We start from the raw sequence: 12,786 nt of genomic DNA, 5'->3' as shown, positions 1-12,786 counted from the left end.
CTGGGACTGCTCTTGTTTGGCATCTACTTCTCTCAAGTACAGGCTAACACTAAAGGAACCCTGGCTAACAAAGTTTGCAGATGAGTGCAAACTGGGAGCCATTATTGAATCCCCAAATGATGTGGATACTCTACAAAAGGGCCTTACAGAAACAGATGCTTGGTGCCAGAGCCAAGGGCTCAAGCTCAATGCCAAGAAATGTATAGTTATCCACTTTGGGAAAAAACATGTACCCGTGAATTACCATATAGGTGGCAGTACACTAAACACCAAAAGTGTGATAAGAGACTTAGGGACACAGGTGGACAGTGGTCTCACCTTCGATAACCACATCGCCACAACAGTCAGGAAATCCTTCTATGTGGCATACCTCATCACTAAGGGCTTTTCATCCAGAAAAAAGGAGGTCATTGTCCCACTGTACTCATCCCTCCTAAGACTCATTATAGAATACAACGCCCTGTTTGGCATGTACCTCTCAAGACATCTGCAACAACTAGAAAGGCCGCAGAAATACCTCACTAAAAGAATCACAGGCCTAATGCAGATGCCCTACGCTGACCACCTTAAAAAACTCCAGCTATACTCTGTCGCATCAGAGGCGATCTCTGCTTAACATACAATGCCATGTCAAACCCAGAGATGTTGGACATGCTACACTTAAAGAAATCCCAATCCCTCAGAGCCACACGCTCCAGGGATCTAAACCTTGTCATCACAATAAACAAAACATGCTGGAGGGATAGGTTCCTGACCCAGAGAATCCCCAGACTCTGGAATAGACTTCCCATACATGTCAAGCAGAGTGCCTCTTTGGCCCTCTTCAAAAGGAACATTGACGATTGGATGGGAGAAACCAAATTCACCCTGGGGATCACATCAGTCGCCCTGCTAAACAGGGGTCCAGGGAAGTAAATAGTGTGGGAAGAAATAGCCAGGGAATTGTTATGGCTAGGCTTGTATAGGCCCTAGGGTGAATATTTTGATTTCATCATTGTAAACTTTCATGATTTTGCATTCAGCAATACCATATTCAGTACACTGCTCTCTGTCTTTCTCTGTCTCCTCTCTATATGGTTACAATTCACTGGTCGACACATGCGACTAAGTGAACTGTACTGTGTTTTTGTGTGAAAGACCATTATGGAAATGATGGACTGGGCGACTTCCTGTTGGATGACAAAGGTAAGTGGTTTTGTTGTAGTACTGGGAGTTTGTGAGTGGATGTGTGTGTTTAAGGGTCATATAAGAGGACATATTAGTGCTGTATCAGTGAGTGTGTGTCCACAAGGTGAGTGTGCCAGGTGTCTTGTGTAGCGTTAGTGTTACAGAAAGGACTCCTTTAAGGTAAGGAACACAGTTAGGATTAGGGTGTTAGAATGCATTACTAAGGTGGAGAAGGTGGGTGAAGCAATGCACTGATCTGCCTACTCAACTTCTTATCAAAGTTTAACCAGCACCTTTCTGAAATGCACCAGTGCAACAAATAGAACTGACAAGATAATGTCATCTTACTTGCACTTGTTAAAACAATGTCCAGTAAGGGATCATCTTAACAGTTACTCCTAACTTATTTGCAGTTTTAGTTAACTCTAGTGCTCCCTAACCTACTATTCTCCATTGTTAGATGAGTCTATCATTTATCTATAACTCTCAAGTTCCCTTTTCACTCACAACTTTTAGTTTATCATCCTACCTTACCTGTTGTATTACAGGGTTGAAGTGTGCTTCAGATTGTGCTCTAACACTATAATATGCTAAAGGATTTTATTAAAGACTTAATAAGTTCTTGCAGCTATACATCAGTTATTAGACTATTCTTTACAATTTCTGCAGCTTCTGGCTTTGGCACAGGTCATGGCTGAAAAATGTCTTTTTGTATTAGACTACTAAGCATGACCTCAGGCAACATTTTGGTTAAGATCGCTGCCTCACAACTCTATGATATGGGGCTTAATCTTGACCATTGGTCAAAGAGTGGAATTTTGTATGTTGCCGTGCCTGTCTCTGCATACATGCATTTTATTATTCTACAATGATACAAATTCTGTTTTGCTGACAAAACATTCAGAATATCGTGTTTACAATGGAGCTAGCCTGCCATTTTATCTACCATTCATCCATTAACCAAGTTAAATTGGTAGGTCCTCTTCAATTACAATCCAGGTCACAATGGCAAGGATACGGCTTAAACATGGACAATTTAGAGAAGATAAACAGCTAGCATATTTGAGAAAGGTACTGTGACAGGTGAAGTAGTCAGGAAAAAATGGAAACAGAGCGATCATGCGAACTTCACTCAGTGAAAGGAAGTAAGGAATGAGCAGTCTCTGAAACTGGGAAGCAGATATCTTACCAAGCTATTACCTGTGCTGCCCACTTTTAATGGAGACAGCTAGTTCTGTTACCAGACACACAGATTACAGTATATCTAGAATTGTGTAGTTGCCAGCACAAATGTTGCAAAGTGAATTATGTTACATTCTCTATTGTGACATCTTAAAAATGTCATCCAAACATGTGAATTAGTCACAAGATGAATCACACAGCTATATATATATAAACAACTGCTTCTTTTGTGCCCATGAACTGCCAAGTGGCACTGGCCATAATGCTAAATGTGAAATCATTTAGTCATTCCACATAAATGACAGAAATATGGAAAAGACCCTACAGTTTAGATGTAAACTACCACTGGAAAAAAATAGATTCTGCCCATCCGAGCTTCCTAATGTTAAACTTCAGAATGATTATACCTGGTGAGGTGAAAAGGCTGTGGAATGTGTTATTCTTCAAGACCTGCATGACTAGAGTTCATTATTAGTTAGTCCAAGGATAAGGGTAAAACATTTTTACTATATCAAGTGCTTGGTATCACTTAATAAAACCTAGTGAACAGTCATGAAGAGACGCTAGCATCTCTTCTGGGCAACTGACTTGTATGCATGTATTTTCAGCAATACAGGGCTCAGTAAAATGACTTGCAGTGTATTCTTAATTTTACATTGCACATGTCTTATAGTGTACGAGAAAGCACAATAACTCTGAATACTGTGCAGTCACAATATTTTTCTTGACTCAAGGAAGTGCATATGATGTACTCAGAACTACATTACCTAGTTTCACAGAAAAGTGGAGTACAAGCATGTGAGCAATGCTGGCAGCAGACTGACTTTGCCTCGCTGTGTTCATATAAGAGAAATGAGAGTGCTTCAGGCAACCCAGTTAATTGTATCAGTCTACATTAAACCCATGCTCTAAGAAACCCCAAAGGCTCAAATGAGACAACTTGAAAGTCAGGTTCCAGTTTAATAATTAAACAAAGGAGAAGACCACAAAATTAAATTTAACACCATTCCAAACCAGTGGCTTGTGCATACGGTCTAATTAACAACTTGCATTACTAAGTGCACAGGTTAAGGGTAGGTTAAATATTTATAGCTAATTAACAGAACTGCAATGCCCGCTAAAGGACCTTTGAATGTGTCAGACTAGACTGGCCTTGTTTTTTTGTAAAGAGCTCAAGTGGGCAGAAAGGCGATGAAAAACAGAAAAGTGAGCACTATCCTTCTCAGTATTTAAAAGATATATGGTCATTCCAAAAATAAAGTTAAAAGTTCCATACTCTGTGTCTAAAGTTGTCTTGTACTAAAATACATAAATTAACATACTATATAGAGCAACCCAAAAACAGAAGATCAGTCTGGGTTAGGCTTCAAGAGGCACCAACATGTTCCACCACATCTCTGATATACAGCAGTCCCGACATGATGACATTCCATACGAACTGTCAAGAGAAGGAATGCAAACCAAGGAGGCTTTCCCTACAGTCATACACCTTCCATGTTACACTTGTGCAATGAAGAGGTCTTGCATTACTGAAATACTTGTAATGCATACCATACTTCAATTTCTGATGCAACATCCCATTGTCTGCCTAGTCGTAATGTCATGGACAATACTGCAGAAACACTAGTAAGTGCATTTCCAGAAAGAAAGAGCTTATTCTTTGCTTATTATCTCCTGTCTGCAGGATCCTCCTAATGGAATTTTGTATTAATGTGGAGCTAAGGCTACTGTTAACTCATCACCTCCATGCTCTAACTGCTGCCCACACATCCTGAGTATCCCACAGTCTTACAATATAATGAGCTGAGCAAGGCCGTGAAACAAACTAGGAGAATTTCATTACATATAGACATTTCCCTACTCATAAAAAATAGACAAGATTGCAGTGGGTATCTAGTGCAATCATCAAGCAAAGTACAGTTGTGTACCTACCATAAAAGTAGATGTTCGAGTGTATTCACTGTTGCAGTCATTACACTTGGGTTATCCTGCTGGCAGGCTACCCGCAGTCGGCCTGAATTCCAAAGTCCTGGTCTGGCGTTGGTTGCTGTCACCTCTTCCCTGACGTCAGTGTGCCAGGGGTATAAAAGATGCAGCTGATGCCATTTTCTTCAGTTTTTCTTGTCCCAGATGTTGGGTGCCCCCAAAAGGGTAGGCTAAAAAAATTATGACCATAAAAAAGTATGCACATAACCTTCATCTACAAGCAAATACACCACATTGGTTGTATAGAATAGAGAGGTACAGATAAGTCCCAGCAAAGAAAAAAGGGGGATGGAGGGAGGGTAACCTGGACTGCAACAGTGAATAGACTCGAACATCTACATTTATGGTAGGTACACAACTGTACTATGTTCATCGTGTTTCACTGTTGCAATCATTACACTTGGGTTGAATACCAAAGCTGAGGTTGGGTGGCTGGGCCTAAATAGAATTAGGAGTGGCTATGAGGCCCTGCAGAACTGCAGTGGCAAAGCCTGCTCTGGATTTAGAGTAAAGAGGTAAGTGGTAGTGCTTTGTAAAAGTGTGCACTGAAGTCCAGGTTGCAGCCTCCAAAATGTCCTTGGTTGGTACTCCTCTAAGCAAGGCTGCTGAAGTGGCTGCTGCTCTGGTTGAATGTGGCCTAATGCCCTTGGGCACTGATTTGCCATATTGTGAATAGCAGAAACGAATGCAGTGGCCTATCCATTTTGAAACAGTCTGCTTAGAGATAGCTTTTCCTTGCGAACCTGCAGCATATGCCACTAAGAGTTGCTCAGTCTTTCTGAAAGCTTTAGTTTTGTCCAAGTAAAAGCGTAGCTGTCTGTGTATGTCCAAAGAATGCAGAGGTCTCTCCCCCTTATTCTGTGGATTTGGATAAAAAGGTAGGCAAATGTATGGTTTGGTTAAGAGCCACACTGGACACTACCTTAGGCATAAATGTTTGGTTTGTCCTTAGAGAAACCCTGTCCTGATGGAAAATAATAAAAGGATCCACAGTCATTAGTGCCTGCAACTCTGAGACTCTTCTTGCTGAAGTTATTGCTAGGAGAAGAGCTGTTTTCCATTATAAGTATTTTATCTCCGCTGTACTGACTGGCTCAAAAGGAGGCAGTGTGAGTTTTTCCAAGACAAAATTGAGGTCCCATGCAGGTATTGGAGTTCTCCTTGGGGGTCTTATGTTTTTGGGCTTTCTGAGATACTGTCTTAGCAGTGGATGAGAAAAAATAGGTGGGTACGTATTGTAATGAGCTGAAATGACAGAGGCATGGATCTTAATTGATGAGAAGGATAGGCCTTTGTCCAGCATCTTAGTTAGGTATTGCAAAATCTGAGGAATATTTGGTACAAGCGTGTCATTTCCCTGCACCTGGTTCCAAGCACAGAATCTCTTCCATTTTTCTGCATAAGATTTTCTGGTGCTGGGCCTCCTGGCCTCCAAAATAACATCCATAACTGCTTTAGAGAGAGGTGTGTTCTGAATGGTTACATTATCCGTCATGCTGCCAGGTTTAGGGTTCTGAGTTGGCTGTGTAGGATCTGATTGTTCTGTTGGGTCAGCAAATGAGGAATTAGAGGTAATGTCTAGGCTGGGCCTTGAGACAAGCTCTTTAGGATTGGGTAGCAGTGCTGGTGTGGCCAGTCTGGGGCAATCAGTATCATTTTTGGCTTCTCTTGTCTGATCTTTAGGAGTACCTTGGGGAGGAGAGGAAGAGGGGGGAAGGCATATACTGTAAGGGCTTTCCAGTAGAATGAAAGGGCATCCACTTTCCATGCTTGTTTGTGATAAGTCCGAGTGCAGAATCTCTGTAGCTGGCAGTTGTGAGGGGAGGCAAATAGATCTATGTCTGAGCATCCCCATTTCCCTGTTATCACGCTGAAGATTTGTGAATCTAGTTTCCACTCGTGAGGATCCATGAGGTTTCTGCTTAGTTCATCTGCCAAAGTAATTGGCTTTCCTGGCAGGAATTGTGCTTGCAGGTGTACTTGATAAGTCAATGCTGTGTTCCACAAAGTCATGTCTGCAGAGGGGGTAGGAATGCCCCCTTGCTTATGTACCACATGACTGTAGTATTGTCCGTCTTCATCAGCAGTTGTCCTGGATGAAGTAGGTCCTTGAAGGCTGTCAGGGCATTTTGTACAGCTAGCATCTCTTTTTGATTGATATGAAGATGCATTTGGCTTGCGGGCCATGTGCCCTGAATACATTTTCCTGCCATGTGTGCCCCCCAGGCATAATCTGATGCATCTGTTGTTAGTGTCTGCCTGGCAGTGGGTAAAGTGAATGGCTGTCCCTTGTTGTGGTGACAGGCCTGTGCCCACCATTGAAACTCCTGTTGCAGGCAGGGAATGAGAGTAATTACTGTTCCCAGGCTGTGGCAATGTTGAGTCCAAACACTTTTTAGATACCATTGTAGTTTTCTCATATGCAGTCTTGCATATGGAATTAGTAGAATGCAGGATGCCATGTAGCCCAGAGCCTGCAGAATTTTTCTTGCAGATAACTGGGTCTTTGTTGCCATGTTTTCGAAGTAAGAAGTCAGTTGCCTTTGTTTGTCTGGCGTGAGATAAGCCATCTGGGCAGTTGCATTTAAGCTTGCACCCAGGAATATTATCTCTTGAGAGGGTACTAGTTTTGATTTCTTTTCGTTTACTGTGTACCCTAGGCAAATTAGTAATCTTTTTACAAACACCAGATGCTGTAGTAGAATATCTTTGGTCCCTGCTTGAATAAGGTAGTTGTCCAAGTAGGATACATTTGAATTCCTCTTTGTCTGCAAAATGCAATTACTGGTGCCAGGCATTTTGTGAAGACCCTGGGCGCAGTAGATAAGCCAAAGGGCAGTGCAGAGAATTGGTAGTGCATTGAGCCAGCTATGAATCTGAGGTATCTTCTGCAATATTGTCTGATTGGGACATGCAGGTATGCCTCTTTGAGGTCCAAAGTTACAAGCCAAGCCTTCTTGTCCAGCATGGGCAGAAGCTGCTGTAGAGTCAACATTTTGAATTTTGGGAAGTCAAGAAAAGTATTTAGAATAGACAGGTCCAGAATGGGTCTCCAGGCTTTGTCCTTTCTTGGTACTAAGAAAAGTCTTGAGTAAAATCCTTGTCCCTGTTCTTGTTGTGGCACTGGCTGAATAGCCCCCATGTCCATGAGAGATGAAACTTGTTTTTGTGCCTCTGCCCATTGATTGTGTGGCAGGTCTGGCATACCTTTTGCCTTTGGAAGGGTGTGAAAGTGGAACCTGCAGCCCTGAGAGACTATATTTAAGATCCATTTGTCCTGGGTGATCTTGTGCCAGTTTTGTGAAAAAAGTGCTAGCTTTCCCCCTAAGAGTGCTGCCAAAAAATGAGTGCTTGGCATTGGCAGAGGGAAGTCATTGGGACTGGTTCCTATAAGGCTGTGATTTGTCTTCTCCGCTTCTGGAGGTAGGAGCACCCCATTGTTTGGGCCTGTATGAGCCCTGGGGCTGTTGCCTGCCTCTAGGGTGTCTGAATCTGCCTCTTTGTGGTCTGACACTGGAAAGGACTAATTCTTAGAGGGCCAGTTCCTGCTAAATCTGGGTGGCTGTACCTGTAGGACATCCTTTACTGTCTGCATAGATTTAGCTTTATCCTCCATTTTCTTCAACACCTCTTCTGCCTTAACACCAAACAAAGTATCATCCTGTAATGGAGCATCCAATAATTTTGCTTTAACATGATCAGGCAGATTCTGTTCCTTTAACCAAGCATGCCTTCTAACAACAGAACCTGTAACAGCGGCCCTGCACGAGGCCTCCAGTGAATCATAGCCACATTGCAAAGTATGTTTTCCCACTTGTTCAGCTACATGCAATAAATCTTGCAAATCTTTGTTCTCAGAACATTCAGAATTTGTCAACATTTTTTGTTTTAACAAAGACATTAAGTATTGCTGATATTTGAGCATATGAAATTGACAATTTAAAGCCCTTACAGCCAAGGTAGCAGAAGTGTAAACTTTTTTCCCCCATCTGTCCAGAGCCCTAGAATCTCTATCCGAGGGACAGGGTTTTTAGCAGAAGCAGCCTTGACCCCTTTGGGACCCTGTGAGATAGTTTCTGGGTCAGCAGCAGGGTTTTTATAAAGAAATTTATGGGAGTCTGGAACCCTGTTGTATCTGTCTGGCTTAACAGGAGCAGGAAGTAAAGAGTCTGGAGACAGGCCGGACTCTGAAAATACATTATCTACTATGTCTAGAACAGGGGGAATTGCAAGAGGTCTGTGCTGAGGAAGTAAAAGAAAGTCTCTAAGCCTTTTCTTAGAATCAGAATAATCTTGGCTCTCCCAGTGGAAATGCTCCCTCATGGTATGCAGGGTTTCCCCAAATAAGTAATCCTCAGGAGGAGAAGCTGAAGGAATAGAATCTTCAGTATCAGAATCCTCATAGGGAGGAATAGAATATCCCTGTTCTGAAGAGGAATCAGAGGAAATGGAAACCTGATCAGAGGAATCATATTCAGTGTCTTGCCTAGGAGGGGGATGGGAACCCCTGATCAAAGTAATTAGGTCTTCAGCCATTTTGAGCATCTGTTTCTTAGGCATAGAAGTCTGTCCTGGAGAATGCTGTACTTGTTTCCTTGTCTTTAAAACTATTTTAGACTTTGTCTTGGATGCTGAAGTAGGCTTTATATAAAGTTGTGACACCCTCAGAAGCCGATGTCTGCTCAGCGGCCCCGGACCCATCTGAGGGATTAATTTCCGAAGGGCCAATACCTTGAGTATCCAGAGGCCTAGTTGTCTCCACGTGGGAGTCGGAGGCGGCCTGTGGCTCTGAGGTAGCGGGAGTCAGGGGCTGCGAAAGCACCTCACTGAAAACCGGCGACTGGCCTAGAAGAGGCTTCGTCGTCGGTTTTGGATCTCGGATGCTTGTCCTTGTCTTTATCGTTGCGTTTTTTATTAATTCCGGTCATCGGCTGTTTCAACGGCATTATATAGTTAAACCTTCTGCCAAAATAATGAAAAGCAAAATTGTACCGACGCTTAATCGTGCGTTGGTTAAATCTAGCACAAAACCGACAACTAGCAACGTCATGGTCAGGGCCTAGGCAAGGAAAAGAATGAAAATCCTTATGAGGTATTTGCTTCTCACAAGAAATACAATTGTTAACTTTTTCTGACATCGGTCTGGAGCAAGAAAAAAGTTTCCCCAACGGGGTACTTGGCTTTATTGAAGACTTCGGATCTGAAATTCAATTTCGAAAATCTCAGGAGTCGGCCGACCGGCACTTGCGAACTGCTTTTGCTTCGGGCACCATGCGGCAAGAAAGACTGAAGAAAATGGCGTCGGCTGCATCTTTTATACCCCTGGTGCACTGACGTCAGGGAAGAGGCGACAGCAACCGACGCCGGACCAGGACTTTGGAATTCAGGCCGACTGCAGGTAGCCTGCCAGCAAGATAACCCAAGTGTAATGACTGCAACAGTGAAACACGATGAACATCTGTGATGATATATCCTAATAGCCTGAATCTGGGGAGGTGGGGACTCTCCCTGATTCATGCAGAAATTCTCCTCTTCTTCACAAGATAAAGGAGAAAGGCTTACATTTTCTTTTCCTCTTGAGGAGGTTCACATTCTTTTGCTGGTCCAGAGAAGGAGATTAACATAGGTCTCTTTTATTACCTAGGTGTTTTTTGCAAAGTATTAAAGTATTTTGTGTGCAAACAACTTGCAGTCAAAATACTGTGGAAGAAAACACAGGAATGCTTGCAAACAGTTACAAAGAAGATGATACCTCTTCAGCAGTGTCAGTTATATACTATATTATAAATTCCTTATCTGTTCTCTACTGCAGTTGCAGCGTGATTCTGGTCAGCTTCAATGAAAGTGCCAAAGAAAATGTTACTTTATTTTTAAAGTCTAAAGTACCACAGTGGCAATTGTTCCTTGGGTACTTCAGTGACCAGTTTATGATTCTGCATACATTTTTGAGCCACCTTACTACATTTAAAGTAGTAAAGGACTTATTTTAATGGTAGTGAGTCCTGTCCCTTTAGATTTCTCTATCTTTCCAGCTTTTTCTGATTTTTTTTTCTCTTTCTTCTCTCTTCTCCCTGTCTTCAGCTTCTGATGTTTTGAATTCTCATTGTTATTTTGAATGCTTTTCAAGTCGCTCTAAGTTTTTTTTCAGTAACATAAGAAAAAGTCCTTTTACAGTCCATCAGGTAGTACTGTTAAACTTTAAACAAATCTTGCAAGTTTACTCATGTTCAAACCATATGCAAATCATGAACTGGCTGCTGTAATCTTTGGCACATTTGAAGATGAATTTAGATGGAAAAGATCTAACTTTTACTTCATATAATGTCCACAACATTTTTACTCGAATTAGCAGAATCTTTCTTTGAATAACTGCAAACACCAAAGTGCGTGTGAGGAACTATGCAGAAAAACTTTAAAAAAAAACAAAAAAAAACAAAAATTAGAAGTTATGTACTCACCATAACGTTCCATCTGAGTAGGTGTATTCATTTGTCTGCAACCTGTGGGTTATGGATCCGATATCGGATCCGAACCGGCATGGTTTACCAGCTATGGATCCAAGCTCTCAGCTCCTCCCCTCACCCATAATACCCTGCTCTACCCTCATGACCTCAGATCGAGTTTGCCAACAGCAAGAACACCCTGAAAAGGGTAACACATAATATGCAGGAAACTGAAAGGCCAGGGGGATAGGAGAGCGGGATGGTTGCAGACAAATGAATACACCTACTCAGATGGAACGTTATGGTGAGTACATAACTTCTAAATCTGAAGTAGGAGATTCATTTGTCTGCAACCTGTGGGACAGAGTCCCCAGCTACCTGAATCTTGGGCGCCATCATGGAAGGATATTCCGAGCACCGCTGAGCCAAAGGATGCTCTACCCTAGATGCAAGATCCAACTTGTAGTGGGAAATAAAAGTATGAGATGAAGCCCACGTGGCTGCTGCACAAATATCATCTAGAGGAATCCTAGCCTTAAAGGCTGCCGAGGTAGATACTGACCGGGTTGAATGGGCTGTACACCTCCGCGGGCCTTCCTGAAGCTTGATAAGCCAATAAGATACACTGTGAAATCCAGCGAGACAGAGAGACTTTAGAAATTGGCTTGCCCAAATTAAATTTAGCAAAGGAAATAAACAACTGGTCGGATTGCCTATGACCAGCCGTTCTGTTTAGATAAAATCTAAGTTGCCTGTGAACATCTAAGGAGTAAAGCTTGTATTCACCTTTGTTTTCATATTTAGGAAAGAAAACAGGGAGGTTAATGGATTGATTAATGTTTGCTTCAGAAGCTACTTTAGGAAGAAAGGACGGGTTGGTCCTGAGGTAAACACGGTCTGGATGAAACACCAAGTAAGGAGGTTTAGCTGATAATGCTTGGAGCTCTGAAACTCTCTTGGCCGATGTAATGGCTACTAAAAAGGCTGTCTTGAAAGACAAGAATTTGAGATGCACCGTAGCCGCTGGTTCAAAGGGGGGGCGGTCACGGCCTGGAGAACTAAGGAAAGGTCCCAAGGAGGAACCGCTTGTTTTACAGGGGGCCTGAGAAGGAAAGTACCTTTAAGGAAAATTTTACACAACTTGGCTGACATGAGTGGACTAGAGTCATGACCAATGTGATAATGAGAAATTGCCGCCAGTTGTACTTTGACTGTGGAACTGCTGGCACCATCGTTAAAAAGAGTGGTTAGAAAGTCAAGCACTAAAGGGAGAGGAACCGTGAAGGGATTCAGGCCTTGCCGCTCCGCCCACAAAGAAAACCGTTTCCACTTGCTGCGGTAGACTTTCCTAGTGGACGGTTTATGAGCTGCCACCAGGATTGCCTTAACAGGTGACGAAATACCGGGAGTCCTGATCAAGAGTGGAACTGGAGCAGCCAAGCGGTCAGCTTCAGGTTGTCCAGGTTCGGAGGAGATATGCAGGATGGGTGAGATATCAGATCCGGAATGGGATCTAGAATCCAAGGAGGATTCACCGAGTGAGACCTTAGAAAGGGGAACCAGATCTGTCGAGGCCAAAACGGAGAAATGAGAATCATTCTGCAACCCACCCGAGAGGCTTTCTGAAGAACTTGGAGCATCAGGGGCAAGGGTGGATAAGCATACAGAAGACCGGGTGGCCAAGCATGCACCAGAGCGTCTCTTGGAGAACCTCCTGGAGGAGGTATCAGAGCGAAAAAACTGTCGCACTTGGTGTTTGAGGGAGAGGCAAAAAGATCGCATGAAGGAGTTCCCCACCGTGCGAATATGCGTTCCGCTACTTGAAAATTGAGAGACCACTCGTAAGGGGTCAGAATGGTGCGACTGAGCTTGTCTGCCAGGATGTTGGACCGACCCGGAATGTGCGTTGCTATTAGAAAGCGTTTGTTGGAGATTGCCCATTCCCAAACTCTCATGGCTTCTCGACAAAGAGGGTAAGACCTTGTTCCCCCTTGCTTGTTGATGTACC

At 43.0% G+C, this 12,786-nt stretch overlaps 1 protein-coding gene across 4 annotated transcripts in view; it reads right to left on the bottom strand.

The window, feature by feature from the left end:
• MED13L (mediator complex subunit 13L) overlaps positions 1-12,786 on the bottom strand; it is a 3,068,540-nt gene that overhangs the window by 209,285 nt on the left and 2,846,469 nt on the right. The window lies entirely within an intron of this gene.

This window comes from Protopterus annectens, chromosome 4.part0 (genome assembly GCF_019279795.1).
Source record: "Protopterus annectens isolate FY-2018-M chromosome 4.part0, PAN1.0, whole genome shotgun sequence".
Taxonomy (NCBI): Eukaryota; Metazoa; Chordata; order Ceratodontiformes; family Protopteridae; genus Protopterus; species Protopterus annectens.
The sequence above is the reverse complement of the archived record's forward strand: the minus strand, read 5'-3'. Positions and strand labels throughout refer to the sequence as shown.